A 13,935-nucleotide genomic window follows, 5' to 3' on the forward strand; every position below is an offset into this window, starting at 1 on the left:
CATTTTTTTATTTCTTGTATTTTGGAGCTCTATTATCAGGTGCATATATGTTTATAATTATTTCTTTCTGACAGATTGACATTTTAACATAAAATGTCTTTATCTCTTATAATAATTTTGTCTTAAAGTCTATTTAGTATGGTATTAATAAAGTTGCTCCTGCTGTCTTCTGTTTGATTTTCTTGATATCTTTTGCAACCCTTTTATTTTCTTCCTATTTCTATCTTTGAATCTAAACCGTGCCTTGCATAGATATCATATAGTTAGATTATGGGTTTGTTTGTTTATTTATTTATTAAGATTTTATTTATTTATTTGACAGAGAGAGGTATGGCAAGAGAGGGACCACAAGCAGGGGAGTGGGAGAGGGAGAAGGAGGCTTCCCACCAAGCAGGCAGCCCAAAGCAGGGCTTGATCCCAGAATCCCAGGATCGTGGCCTGAGCCAAAGGCAGATGCCTACATGACTGAGCCACCTAGGTGCCCCTAGATTATGTTTTTTAATCCATTCTGCCAATCTCTGCCTTTTAATTCGAGTACTTGATCCATTTGCATCTAATGTACTTACTGATAAAATAGGATTTATGTCTGCCATTTTGCAGTGTGTTTCCTATCTGTCATATTTCCCTATTCCTCTATTATTGCCTTTTTGTGTGTGTTAAATTGATATTTTCCAGTGTACTGTTTTAATTCTGTTATTGTTATTACTGTATTTTTAAGTAATATTCTTAGTGGTTGTTCTGGGAATTACTATTAATATCTTGATTTAAAACAATCTAATTTAGGGGTGCTGGGTGGCTCAGTTGGTTAAGCATCTCATTTCAGCTCAGGTCATGATCTCAGGGTCCTGGAATCAAGCCTAGCCTCAGGCTCCACTCTCAGCAGGGAGTCTCTTTCTCCCTCTCCCTCTGCGCCTCCCCCTACTTGTGTGCACCAGACTCTCTCTCAAATAAATAAATAGAATCTTTTTTTTAAGATTTTATTTATTTATTTATTTATTTGACAGACAGAGATCACAAGTAGGCAGAGAGGCAGGCAGAGAGAGGGAGGGGAAGCGGCTCCCTGCTGAGCAGAGAGCCCGATGCAGGGCTCGATCCCAGGACCCTGAGATCATGAACCGAGCCGAAGGCAGAGGCTCAACCCACTGAGCCACCCAGGCGTCCCTAAATAGAATCTTTTAAAAACCAGTCTAATTTAGGGGTGTCTGGGTGGCTCAGTCGTTAAGCAAAGAAGCAGTGCTAGGGTCCTGGGATCAAGCCCCGCATCAGGCACCTTGCCCAGTGGGGAGCCTGCTTCTCCCTCTCCCTCTGCTGCTCCTGCCTGTGCTCTTTTGCTTTCTCTGTCAAATAAATAAATAAAATCTTTAAGAAAAAAAATCTAATTTAGACAATATCAACTTAGTTTCAATATATGTAAAACAATGCTCTAATACAGCTCCATTGCCTCAATTCTCCTTTGTTAGAGCCTTGTCAATCACATTGTATTTTTACACATTATAAACACATCAGCACAGTCTTATAAATACTGTGTCTATTAATATTTCTTTTTTTAAAGATTTTATTTATTTATGTGAGAGGGAGAGAGCCAGGGAGAAAGCATGAGCAGAGGGGAGAGGCAGAGGAAGAACCAGACTCCCAAGTAAGCATGGAGCCTGATGTGAGCCTTGATCCTAGGACCCTAGGGTCGTGAACTGAGCTGAAGGTAGACGTTTAACCATCTGAGCCACCCAGGTACCCCATCCCCATTAATACTTCTTGCAGGAAAGAACTAACTTCAAGAAAGATCACTAACAAGTCAGGAATTCTCTCAATTTTTGTTTATCTGAAAATATCATAATTCATCTTTCATATTTATTTAATTTTTCAAAAATTTATGCTTCATGTTTGAAGGATAGTTTTGCTGGATGTAGAATTTTTTGTTGACAATCATTTTCTTTCACTACTTTGAATGTCATCCTTCTATTATCTGATCTCCATAGCTTCTGATGAGAAGTCAGCTCTTAATCTCATGAGGATCTCTTGTAGATAATTGTTGCTTCCCAGATTCTGTCTTCAGCTTTTGACAGTTTGAGTATGATGTGTCTATATTGTGGATCTCTTTGAGTTCATATTACTTGGAGTCCATTAAGTTTCTTGGATGTGCAGAATAATGTTTTTCACCAATTTCAAGAAGTTTTTGTCAATTATTTCTTCAAACCTTCTTTCTGCCCATTTCCCTTTCTTCTTTCCTGTTGGGGCTTCCATTATGAATATGTTAGTATGCTTGATGGTTTTTCACAACATCTTAGATTCTTTTTACTCTTCTTTGTTGTTTTTCCTTTCTGCTCTAGAACTAGATAATCTCAACTGACCTATCATCAAATTCATTGATTTTTTGTTTTTGTCAATTCAGATATGCTGTTAAGTTTATCTAGAGGTTTTTCACTTCAGTTGTCCTTTTCAGCTCCTGAATTTATTTTTTTTAAGATTTTATTTATTTATTTATTTGAGAGAGAGACAGAGGGAGCATAAGCAGGGGGAGGGGCAGAGGGAGAGGGACACGGAGAGTCCCCACTGAGTGGGGAGCCCAGTGCTAGGCTCAGTTCCACGACCCTGAGATCATGACCTGAGCCAGAGTCAGACACTTAACAGACTGAGCCACCCAGGTGTCCCATAGTTCCTGAATTTAAATGTGGGGGTTTTTTAAAAATAATTTATATCTCTTTATAGGTGTTCTCTATATGGTAAGGTATTCTCATACTTTTCTTCAATTCTTTTAAACATGGTTTTCTTTAATTCTTTAAACATGTTTAGAATGGCTGATTAAAGTCTTTGTCTAGTAAATCTAATATGTGGACTTCTTCAGGGACCATTCATATTAATGCTTTATTTCTTGTGTATGGGCCATACTTTCCTGTTACTTTGAATATCTCAAAATTATTCATCAAAAACTGGGCATTATAATAATATAATGTAATAAATGGAAATCAGTTCCTCCTTCCCAATGTTTGTTGCGGTTAATCTTTGTTTACTTAGTGACTTGTGGACTAATTCTATAAAGTCTTGTTGTGTGTGGCCACTAAAGTTTTTGTTCAATTAGCTTAGTGTTCAGCTTATGATTGGACAAGCATTCTAAATGCCTTAAACCAATTTGTCTTTAATCATTTGCCAGATCATTTGCTGCATATGTTTTGCATCATTTCCTGCATATGCATGTTGTCATTGTTCTAGCAATTTACAACCCTGACTTAAACTCTATTTCCTGTTTGTGCAGGTTTTAGGATCAGCCAGAGATGAGAGACTAGGGCATTCTAAGGTCTTTCCTGAACATGTGCTCTTCCTTGCACATGAACATGACCTCCTAGATCTCCAGGAATATATGAAAGTTTCTCAGAGTCCCCCTATGAACATGTCATTCCCACTTTTTTCCTTTACAGGTTTTGGCCAGACTCTTGTTTGCCCCAACTACTGTCACTGCCTCCAGCAACAGCAATGTTAAACTATTGCCAACGGTTGTTTTCAACAAACACCCTCAGGATAGGGATTTTCCAACTAAGCAAGCTCTGGTGCAGCTCAAATGACTATTCCTGTGAATGGGGTTGTCAGGGAGCTGCCAGACAGATCAAATAGTGACAGTTGTCTGAGAATACATATTGAGAAGCTCTAGTCTTTTTCTTTTTTTTTTCTTTTTTTTTTTTAAGATTCTATTTATTTATTTGACAGACAGAGATCACAAGTAGGTAGAGAGGCAGGCGGAGAGAGAGGAGGAAGCAGGCTCCCCGCCAAGCAGAGAGCCCGATGCGGGGCTCGATCCCAGGACCCCGGGACCATGACCCGAGCCGAAGACAGAGGCCCTAACCCACTGAGCCACCCAGGCGCCCCTAGTCTTTTTCTTATAGTAGCTACTAGGCACTAGTTTTCCCAGCTGCCATGGTTGCAATGCTGCTAGTTTTCAAATCTACTACAGAGCTAGAAAGAAGGGGATGGTAATAGGGCAAATGAAAATACTGCAAAGCTCTCTGTTATTAAGATTCATTAATTTCTCTTGAGTAAATACTCCTTGGTTTGTGCAAAACTTTTGTTATTTCAAGTTCTGAAAAAGTTTATTTCAACAGTTTTAGTAGTTTTTTTTTTAAGATTTTATTTATTTGACAGAGAGAGATCACAAGTAGGCAGAGAGGCAGGCAGAGAGAGAGAGAGAGAGAGAGAAGTAGGCTCCCCTCTGAGCAGAGAGCCCGATGAGGGGCTTGATCCCAGGACCCTGAGATCATGACCTGAGCTGAAGGCAGAGGCTTAACCCACTGAGCCACCCAGTCACCCCTATTTCAACAGTTTTTGCCTGTGTTCCTCTTGGTGTTATCAGGGAATAGATTTTCACAGCTCCTTTCCCTGCAATTCTCAAAGTTCTATCTCTGCAACTGACATTTTTTATATAAGTACAGGATTTTACTTTCCTATTAAATGTGATTTGGGGGCTTTGGTCCAGTATTCATCCAGTCAGAGTTAATTTTGACTGTTGAATTCCATCATGAATCAGTGAGCACCAGGTGTGAGGCAGGTACTGTGATGGATGACTGGGGAAAAACAGGAAAGTTTAAACAATGATTCCTGCCCTCTGAGAGCTTACAGAGCAGTTGAAGAGATGAAACATAATTGTTTAAGCCTTTACATATGATACAAGGAAATAGAGATGAACGTAAAGCTTAAAGACAACACTGTCAATAGAACTCTGTGCAAAGATAGAAATATTCTGCGCTGATGAATGTGGTAGCCAACAGCCACATGTACCTTGGGCACTGGGCACCTGAAATGTAACTACAATGACTGAGGAACTGGATTTTTAATTTTATTTAATTTTAATTAATTCAAACTCAACCACACGCAGCTACCGTGTTGGACATCACATCTCTAAGACTAATGATTTTCTTGATCAGCCTAGTGTGAGAGTGGGTGGGAAGCCTACAGCTCTTCTCCTCTGGTTCCGAGGGGTGGACTGGAGCTGTGGGCTACGATGCATTCTGGCATGTAACTGTGCCTGGTGCACAGTGATTTTGTAGTGATACTGTTGAAACGGGCTGTGTCTAAGCCACCTGGAGGAGATAAGCTTTAGTTTCCCCTGTTGTGGGCAAACTTAAACCCCAGTCTCTAGGTCAGGCACAACCTGACAAAGGCAATGATAACAAGGGGTTGTGAAGGCTGCAAAAGAATCAACCTTCCTTCTTAACCCAATGGTCAATGCAGGATTCACTGTTTTTCTCCACAGCCAAAAAACAAGTTCACAGTAGTGTCCATCTCCTTCCACTCTTTCCAGTAGGGTCTCTTTGCACCCACGGTGATGCTGCAAGCAGAGGCTTCTGTCTGGGGCCCATTCTGGCAATTCTTCTTGGGGTCCTGGAACCTCACTGCTGGGTCAATGCTGAGGTGGGACTGAGGTTCTCCTCTTGCCTACAGAGTGAATTGCACTTCCTTCCCCACCCCACTCCTTTCAGAGCTGGGAGCATTTGAGAGAGAAGCAGAGAGGGTTCATGTGAGATTCCCCCATGACCCTTAGGGCTCCCCAAACCACCCCCCGGGGGGGCCACCCAAGGACAAGGGTCTCCAAGCCACCCCCTAATTCAGAACGAGATTTCTGGAAAAACCTCACCCAGGCTAAGGCAGGAGGGGAGCTATGGACAGTGCCCCCAGAGGAGGAGAGAAGAAGTGCAGGCGTGAGGAAGTCTGGGGGACCACAATAGGTGGAGTGGAAGGTGGCTAGCAAATCACCTGTCTGCAATTTGAATGATAAACTCTCTCTGTAAATTTAAGGGTTATTCAGAGTTGGGAGATTCAAGCCAATGTGGAATGTCTGGCCAGACGACTTGGAGCAAGGCCCCCACCTCCCTCAGCTTCAGTTTCCTCATTTCTAACAGGGAACTGACTCTTAACCCACCCCATAGGGATGCTGCGAAGTTAAGTCTGACGTACTTATGCAGGGCCTGCCATAATATCATATCTTACCCCAGCCTACCTTCACCCTGATGGCCCATCTCAGAGAACTAGCCTCAACAGCACCAAGAAAGTCACTTAGAGCTAACTGACCACAGTCACAGATGAGCAGGAAAGGAGTCTGAGCCTCTGCCAGGGGTCCTGGGAGGTCTGGGGCTGGAATGGAATTGCCTCTGAATGGGAAGGGAGCAACACTCAGCCTTCTGTCCTCTCTGTCCTGGGTAGCTTGGCACATTAAGGAAAGTGTCAGGCCTTGCTGACCTCCAGCCTCTGCCTCTCTCATGATTCATAAATAGGAGGTACCAAGGTTTCTGGCTTGGGAGCCTGGCTCACCCACCCAAAAAGCCAGAAGAACTCACAACTTCTTCTCTTCAGTCTATGGGACCCCTCCGTTCCCCTTCATATTCCCAAATTACTTACAAGCACATCTCCCTCCTCTATGGATTCCATCTATCTGTCCATCCCTCCCGTTCCCCATCCCTTCCACCTTTTCTCCATCCATGCTCTTCTTCTGTTCTTCCCTTGGAGTCTAGCATCCTGCATTCACAGAGGACTCCCAAGGCTAGAGGGTGGGGGGGATGCAGGACATGTGTGTATGTCTCTGTCCACATGGGCACAAAATGGGCTTCATGCTCAGGTGACCCACGGTAACTGTGCTCCTGCCTGGATCTGGTGCTTCACGTGGGGTGCCCAGAGGCCTCCCATTAACAGCCCCTCTATCCCGCCATCCCTCCCTTGGGAAGTGGAGTCACCACCGCACTTCATGGGCAGCTGGGAGCCCCATATCAGTCTCTTTACCACCTCTCCCCCTCTCCTCAGGCCCCATGCCCAGCCCTGAGGTTTGGAGAGCCTAGTAAGTGCCCTATCAACATGTTAATCAAATTACTTAGGAGCTAAAATTGACGCTGTTCATTAATTATACAAGATTATGCTAATTGCGCATGCAAATGCATGCAGGGGAACAGAAGGTGTTCAGGCGCATGGTGGGCCATTAGCATAGAGGATGGGGTGCGGGTGCATTGGCATGCTAATGTATGCGCCCCAGCTATTTATAGTCCCCCAGCCCATCTGCACTGCAGCCACCTCTGCCCCAAGTAGGGATCATGGTGGAGAGGCCAGGTCTAGGCCTGGCAGGTGGCTGTGGCCCTGGGGACACTCGTCGTTGGCTGCTGCCCCAGGCCAAGATCAGGAAGTAGCATACACCACCCCCATCTGGGCCACCCCAACCTGGCCCTGGATTATCACACCAACCCCCTTGCTTACCATCCCTAGGTGCCCACTTCCCTGGAGGCAAGACACTTCCCAATGACACAGGCAATAAGGCACCCTCTGCTGACTCCCCATCATTCACAGGTTCCGTAATCCCGCAGGATTTGATGCCAAACCTCCAGACCATGGTCCACACCCATTCTGCTCCACCTTGTCAGGTACCATGGGGAAAAGTGTGCCATGCATGCCCCCAGTCCTTGGGCGGGGCTGTTTATTCCCTTTGCAGGAAGGGCCCTTGCCTCTTCCTCCTCTTTCAGGGAAAATGCCCCTGGTCTTTCAAGACCCCAGATGCCCAAGATGAAATGCGACCTGTAGGAGCCCGCCCAGCTCTACCAGGCACAGTGGCTGGGGCACTTACACTGGGCAAGTTGTGTCCACCACTCCGTGGTATTGACTGGGCTTCAGGTTTCTCTCTTTCCTGCTGGATGGTAGTTTCCTTAAGACCTTGTTCACCTCTAGATTGCACTGCCTGACTCATGTAAGGTGGTTAATACATCTTTTTCAGTGGGCGTGTTGAATGAATGAGGGAATGAATGGTCTAGCCCTCTAGAAATTCCTCTGCCCTTGAGCTGGGGTCAGGGAGCAGCAGACAGGGAGGGACAACAGGGCACAGACCCTGCCTCTAGAAGATGTTCTGTTTCTTCGGAGGTTCATGGGCTCAAAGGCAAGCTCTTTGGAGTCCAAATGAGCAGAGGATTCCCCTGGCCCCCATTCCCCATCCCAGGCTGTAATGCCAGCTGTGGACTTAGAAATAAATATCCAGGTTTATTCTATGCTTTTCTCCCAATCTGCTTTCTCTCCCAAGGTATTCGCAGGACACTTGTTTGGAAGATGCTGCCCCAACCTGTGTATCTGTTCAATCACTTCCTCTTTCTTGATCCGTACTGTCCCATAGAGTCAGTAGCCCTGAGGAACATGTGACTCTCTCAGTTTAAATTAAAATGAAACAATGGGGCACGTGGCTGGCTCTCAGTGGAGCATGGGACTCTTGATCTCGGGGTTGTGAGTTCAAGTCCCACGTTGGGTGTAGAAGATAACGCAAAATCAAAATCTTAAAAAAAAAAAAAAAAAGAAAAAAAAAAAAATTAAAATGAAGCCAAACTGGAAACAGTTTCTCAGTCACACTGGTCACATGTCAGGTGCTCAGTGGCTACATGTGGCCAGTGGATATCATTTTGGGAAAAGCTCCGTCGGACCGCGCTTGTGATCTACGTGTTCCTTCCCCGACTCCAGACAGTCCTGTGGTTGTGAGCATCCTTGGGCTTCATCCTGCCCTTTCATTTACTAACAGCTTTGTCTCTGGAAGTGGGAATGTGATTCCTGCTCTAAGGGAGTCTCCCGTGGGACATCAGGAGAGCAAACGTGGTGCAAAACTGTGACATGGTATCTTAGGATGAGATTCCAAGAAGCAGAGCTGGAGATGGGGGCACTCACGAAAGGGGTTTATTGGAGGAGAGCTCTGGGAAGAAAAAGAGGGAAACAGCAGCCACAGGAGCAGCTTAGCAAGGAGACAGTCTCCGCTGGAGTCTGGCACCAGCCTGAGCCCTTGGGGAGTTCTGGAATATGAAAAGCACAGGGAGTTGGTCCCCCATGTGATGTCAGTCTGTCTTTGGCTGGGGCTGCTGGTGAGGAGCTTACACTTCTGGCTGAGGATAACTTGAGGGGAGTTGGGACAGCTGTGAGCCCTTTAACAGCCAAGGCTCACAGCGTTCGGGGGATGGGTAATCCAGTAGGCATCCCCCACTATGGTGCCTGGACACCGCTTTCCACCCCCTGAGAACCCAGAGTTTGCGGGTGGACTCCCATCACTCACCTCCACGTGTTCCTTCATGGAGTGTCTTCTGAGGAAAGCACAGTACTGAGGGGCTCTCCTTATGAGGGGAGGGGTGACACCCCTGAGAAGTTACAATATACTTCAGATGTTTGCACCAGAGTCACATTCAACTCAACATTTGCTTCCTTGGTAGGGATTATTCCATTGACAGGGAAGGTTCATTTCCATTTCATCTCACGTTGTTTGTACAGGGAGGAATAAGAAGCATCTATAGGAACGACGAGGAAGGCGAAGCTACGTTCAGGACGCGGTAAGGGCAGGTGTGCGAGTGAACTGCTCTTACCTTTCGCTGAAATCATAGGCACCCGAGGCATGATGCTTAACTACCACCCTTGAATTGCCTTATTAGCTGGATGACCACAGCTCTTCCTCTGGTCTTGTATTAAACTTTTAATAATGGGAATGTTGAACATCTAGGCCAGAAGAGAATAATGAGCCACCAGTACCCTTCACTGAATTTCAACTCTTGGCTCGTCTTGTGCAACTGGTCTTTAATATTGGACACATGCTCAGACTGAGAGCAGCGGTCACAACAGCCAGAGGCCTCCAATTAGGAGCAAGGGATCCTGAGTCTCTTTTGCAACCTTGCTGCATTTGTGACCTTGGGGAAATGGCCACGAAATGGCTAAACATGTCCCAGTACAGCCTGCCTCTCGAGGCTCCTTTTGAATGAGGCTTGCTCGCCAGCCCCAGGGCTGGGGCAGGGTTGGACTTCGAGAGCCCCAATTAGAGGGAATTTTCCATGACTCTTGTCAGTATCCAGGGCTTGGAGTCCCGAGCTGGAATCCAGACTTTGGCCTTTATGTGACTTTGTAGTCTATTCTTGCTTACCCTTGGTTTCCTTATCTGTAGAGTGGGGATGATCTCCGATCTCCACCACCTCAGGGTTATGAGAGGATTAGACAAGATAATGCCAACGGTGAGCTCAGCAAAGTTCCAGGCTCTTGCTAAGTGCTTGAGAGATTAGGCCTGGATCACTTTTTACTTCTGTCTGGGTGTAGTTTTGTATTTTCTTTGTAACTCATGCTTGTATTTTTAGTATTTTTCTTATAGTAATTCTAATGACCTAATGGCAGGTCCCGGAACTTCACCTCTCTCTTGTTCCTCTTCCTGTGAGGCCCAGATGAGGAGTCATGCCCTCTTAGAGCCTCTTGGTCACCGTGGGTCTGGGCCTGGGCACAAGTCCTTCACTGACCCAGAGAGCATCCTAAAATGCTCACTCTCCTTGGGGATACTTAGGTCAGCCAGGGCTGTGCACTTGACCAGGGTCCTGGGATCGACCCCCACATCAGGCTCCCTGCTCACAGGGAACGTGCTTCTCCCTCTCCCCCTGCCTGTGCTCTCACCATCTCTGTCTCTCTCTCAAATAAATAAATAAAACCTTAAAAGAAAAAGTTGCCAAGGTAGCTACAAAGCTAGTTAATGTCTGTAGAATGATACAATTACAAACTTCAGGGCAAATTTCTCTACCAAATAGAAAGTATTTACTTCTCCCAATAAAAATCATTTGCATCATATCATTTTCCTGCAAATTAGCACCACCTTTACAGAATCTAGACCCGATCAATAGCAAATACTAGTCAAAGTTACATTCCCCTAGAGAATTAGACAAGACTTAGGTGGCTTTGGGAACATAATACTCTCAAGCAGCACTGTCCAATATAAATGTGCAAGCCACAAGTGTAATTTTAAATTTTCCCTAGTAGCCACATTTTAAAAACAAGAAAAGGAATTGGTAGTATTAATTGTGACAATATATTTTATTTAATTCAATATATCTAAAATATTATTTCAACATGTAACCAATACAACAATGTTCCTAGTCAGCTATTTTATATTCTGTGGGTTTTTTTTTTTTTTTTCGAAGTAAGTCATTGGAATTTGGTGTGTATTTTATACTCACATCTCAATTCAAACCGCACTACAAGGGCTCAGTGCCACACGGGGCTAGTGGCTGACGTATTGGATAGTGTAGCTCTAGGAGGCATCAGAATCTCAAATTTAGGAGGCATCAGAATCACCTGGAAGCCTCATGAAAACACAGATGGCTGGGCCCCACTGGAAGCGTTTCAGCTGGGTCAGGGGTAGGGCCTGAAATTCTGCATTTCTAGCAAGTTCCCAGGTGTTCCCATGGCTGCTGAGCCAGGAGGCACACTTTGAAAACCACTGTTCCAGGATGACTCGGAAAGGACTCCTGCTCATCATTGTGCCTTATTTTCCTCTTGTGGGTAATTTTTCTTAACACCCCTGAGGCTGGTGCAGATTCAGGGGATACACCGCGGTAGCAGCGGGGGCCCTGGGGACTGTTGGCATTGGTTCATCCCCATCTGGCTGGGAGCACCCTCACGGCCCATCAGTGGGCAGTGACTAAGACCAGTCGCTGGTGTTGACTGAGGGCAACTCTGAGCTAGAAGTTCAGGGGGAAAGACTTACCTTCGACACCGCCAGGGAGGGCCCAGGCCTCGTGTGGCTAATTCTTCCTCAACACCACTGTGCACCAGGCAGAGATGTCCTGGGGCAGGTCCGCAGAGACGGAGGCACAAGCTGGACCCTGGGGCTCTTGGGAGGGGCACTTCCTGAAGTCTAGAATGGCCAGAAAAGGCCGGTCAGACAGGGAGTGGGAACTGGTGTAGACCCAGAACAAATACCACCTGTGACTTATTTCTGGAAGTGAATGATACTGGAAAGAGAAAGGATGGAAAGACCTGCTGAGGAAATGTTGAGGGGGCTCCCGGGAGGCAGGTGGGGAGACAAGCCACTGCAGGAAACAGCAGTGAGGCCCTGGGAGGTCAGAAATAGAGGATGTCCCAGAGGCTGTCCCGGGAAGGCACTTCAGAAGACCAGCTGCTACTCTCCTGGTTCTCCTGGTGGCTGGAGATGGAGGTTAGAGATGTCACAAAGTGAGTCAGCACGCAGGCCAAAGCCCACATCTCGGGCCCTATCTCAGGAACCTGAGACCTGGACCTTGGAGGTTTGGGAGTGGGGTTGGGTGCGGCAGGCATGTGTGTGGATGTAAGGGAAGTGTATGTCACCTTTGGGACACCCACGCTTGCATCATCAGTGATATTCAAGGGCTGGCATGAATGCCCCTGAGGAAAGGGACTGCTCCTCTCCTGATGTCTGCCCTCCTCCTTCTAGCACCTTGTAAAGGACTGAGCCCATGAACGTGGAATTTAAGCAAAGTGGTCTGCACCACGTGTGATGGGGGGTGTCTACATCTTATGTCCTGTAAATGCGGGGCACACATAAAACGGTTACTGTAGACACGGGTGACACCATGAGGTGTCTCGCATGGATATTGGAAACCAGTACTGTGGCAGATTATGAGAGATAAATGGACTGTCTGTACTGAACAGGTGTGCTGTTGGGGAGCACTCGAGGTGACTGCACTTTGGGGTGACATTATGGGTGTGCAGGGCATCTGCACTGGGCTGGCTACTGTTTGGGGGCATGTAAGCTGTCTGCACTGCATTGTATCCAGTAGGGGTGAGTGTGGAGGGTCTACATGGTGGGGTGCCCTGTTTGGGGTCATATGAGTTAACCGCATCTCACAATCCTCCTCTGTAGGGGTGTATAGAAGGTCTACACTACATAAGAGTATTTTGGGGGGTGGGTGTTCGCTGTGGATGGAAATGTGTGCGGATGTAGCGCCCCTATAAAAAGGAAAACAAAGTGGGTTCCCAGAAGCATATTCACTCCGTGGGGGGATATGACGGGTGGTCAGGTGTCAGCATTGTGGACAAGAGGCCGGGCCTGGGCGGAGGCGCATCTCAAGGAAAATGACTGGTTCTGACTCCCATGAGGGACTGCCCTTTTGGACACCCCAGCCAGCCCTTGGGGACCTCCTCTTTGGGAACTTGCTTTTAAAACCAGTGACAAATCTTCCTCCGAATGTGAAGTTCATGCTTGTGGGCTTTGGAGGCCACTTTAGGTATTTAAGTTGGATATTCAGATTTGAGGTTCAAAACTAGGGGGTGGTGGTAGAATGAGGACATGCACTGGCAGAGCTCATGGAATGGCCCAGGAGGCAGGCCACGTGCCGGGACCCCAGCCCCTGCAGACATTTGCCCTGCGTGCCGCAGTTTGTAAAGGGCATCTCCCCGGATGCTTGTGGGGTCCCATGGGCGCAGAGGCAGAGAGTGATAGTATTTTGAGCTCACTAAGAGCACAGATCCGGAGTATTACGCTTGGTTACCTCCCTGGTGGCTGGTAAGGCCGAGCCCCGCCCCCCTCCCCCCGCCAACTTCAAGGACCAGAGGACCAAGTTCTCATGTGCTTGTCTAAAAACCAGTCTCATCACTGCACATGCTGTGCTTTTTTCCAATGACCATATGTGAAAAGAAGGTATTCCTTATGCATCTGTCCAGTGTGTCTGACGGGTACACCGCGTGTGTGTGATGGGCATAGGCTCTTTCTGATGAGGTTATTGCTGTGTGTATAATGGGGTGTACAGTACATGCATGGGAGATCTGTTTGGGCAGGATGTGCCTGCTATGTGTGAGCGAGATCTGTGCGCAAGAGGGCTGTGTTGGGGTGTGGGGTGGGGGGCGGGTGGAACCTGCTGAGAAGGAGGAAGGGCGATCTACTTGCTATTTGTGATGACTGGACGGCATTTGCCATGACTGTATTTTGGGTAATCATATACAACATAAAGGGATATATTAATAGATATACTCTTTCTGTGCATATACTGTATGAGATGGGCATACGCTGCACATATGGGTATAGACTCTGTGTGGGGGTAGTATACCATATGGGTACGATGACTATAGCCTCTATGTGGACTATGTATTGTGTACGCTCTGTGAAGGGTATACACAGTGCGTGATGGCTGTATTTTGTGAGTGGTCATATATAAGTCATATACAGTA

The 13,935-nt window shown here is 46.5% G+C and overlaps 1 protein-coding gene across 1 annotated transcript in view; it reads left to right on the forward strand.

Moving 5' to 3' along the window:
* Nucleotides 1–13,935, forward strand: part of LOC111141777 (early B-cell factor 4) — a 56,961-nt gene that overhangs the window by 33,640 nt on the left and 9,386 nt on the right. The window lies entirely within an intron of this gene.

This window comes from Enhydra lutris, unplaced genomic scaffold (genome assembly GCF_002288905.1).
Source record: "Enhydra lutris kenyoni isolate GAN:26980312 unplaced genomic scaffold, ASM228890v2 scaffoldscaffold6, whole genome shotgun sequence".
In the NCBI taxonomy this organism is placed as follows: Eukaryota; Metazoa; Chordata; class Mammalia; order Carnivora; family Mustelidae; genus Enhydra; species Enhydra lutris.